Source organism: Pongo abelii, chromosome 20, assembly GCF_028885655.2.
Source record: "Pongo abelii isolate AG06213 chromosome 20, NHGRI_mPonAbe1-v2.0_pri, whole genome shotgun sequence".
NCBI classification, from domain to species: Eukaryota; Metazoa; Chordata; class Mammalia; order Primates; family Hominidae; genus Pongo; species Pongo abelii.
The window spans coordinates 58089479-58091489 of NC_072005.2; positions in this window are offsets into that span (position 1 = coordinate 58089479).

Below are 2011 nucleotides of genomic sequence, written 5' to 3' on the forward strand. Positions count from 1 at the left end.
AAAGTTTCTGTGTGACACAAACTTGAAATATATGGCCATAAACTCACCTCATATAACCTCACACTTTTTTCTTCCATTACTCTAATGTGTTGCTGGTTTTTAAATATTTTAGGTAAATCTTTTATAATCTTTGGATGTTTCAGAGTCATAAGGCTCTAGAAAAATGTAAACTACTTGTGATGGATCATCACAGTTGTCAAAAATACTACAAATGACAGTAAAAATAAGGAATTCACACTTATGTGGTATACTCCTTTAGACTCCTTAATAATGAGTCAAATATGTATTACAAGACATTTTGATTCATAAGAAAAAACATTTTATTTGCACTATATTGTATTATTCAACATTTTGTCTTATGCTGAGAATTTCTTTAACCCTGAAAATTGTTTCTTCATGTAATTCCCAGTAAACAATGAAGTTTATAAATATATAAAGTACATGTCACATAGTACAGTCCACAACACAACCCCTAAGATCCTTTGTCACTATTCAACTAATCCTTATTATATTCTTATTTTTCATATATTCAAAAGGAATATTTGACAATGAAATGTCTAATATTTATAGAATATTCTCTGGAATCCTTTCTATAATAATTATGCAAAACCATTATAAAATTATATATACAGGCAAGTGTAATTACTCAAATCTAAAGTTCCATCACACATTTAAAATGCCCTGACAATTACTATGACATTCCAGATCATGAGATGCTTCACAATTTAAGACACGGTAGGATGTGAAGAAGTGAATCCATGAAATAAAAAATAACTTATCACTGATGCTTTTACCACTTTCATTGCATTCATAAAATCTCTGTATGGAGCAAATTCTGCTCCTATATTTAAAAGCTTATGATGCTTAATGCTATCTAATCCTCCACAGAAATTATTTCCTGTGACCATAACCATTGCTTTTAGGTAAATGTATGAATCTGCTGAAGCAGAATAGATATGGCTCCATTAGGATTTTATACCTCCATTGAACCTAAATATTATTGCCTTCTTTGAGAATAGGATCTTTCTGATAAGTGAGTTAGGGGGCAATTCAGGAGCTCTGAATTTTAAATAAAGAATTTTAGACAATCACTGCAATTCTTTCCTGCCATGCAATGGGCTTTGTGGCCAATGGCCAAGTTTAACTCTATCATTTTCCCTTCTGATTTAAGTATCTTATGTATATGTCACTTTCAAAAGCTTTCCACATTCCATTTCAGAAGGACCTATCTACTACATGAGTTTGCTGACATAATTAGTGACCTTTGGTATCTACATGAAGGCTTTACCACATTTACTACATTAATAGGAGTTTCCTCTTGTATGAGTTTGCTATAATAAGAAAGATAAACATTAACTGGGAAGACTTTATCACAATCACATTCACTGTATCTATGAGATTTCTCTCTTAAACAAGATATTCAAAGAGTTTTGACTTTCAGATTTTAATTTTTACCTGCAATGAGGCGTGATTCTTCTTAGCTTTCCTGCATTCATTCCATCTGTAGGGTCCTTCTCCTGAATGAATACCCTAATGTGTAACAAATATAATTTGAGAATGATTTATCATTTTCATTACATCCACAGGTGCTGCCTACTAAATGGAAAGCCTCTAGTTTTCTAATAAACTCTTTTGACAATCACTGCACTCATAACTGACTCTCTCTCTTTTTTTTTTTTTTTGAGACAGAGTCTCACTCTGTCACCCAGGCTGGAGTGCACTGGTGCAATCTTGGCTCACTGCAACTTCCATCTCCTAGGTTCAAGAGATTCTCCTGCCTCAGCCTCCTGAGTAGTTAGGATTACAGGTGTGCACCACCACACCTGGCTAATTTTTTTTTTTTCATATTTTTAGTAGAGACAGGGTTTCATCATGTTGGCCAGGTTGGTCTCGAACTCCCAATCTCAAGTGATCTACCTGCTTCAGCCTCCCAAAGTGCTGAGATAACAGGCATGGGCCAATGCGCCTGGCCAATGATTCTTCTTGTGAGATCTCTATGGTAAACCAGGGA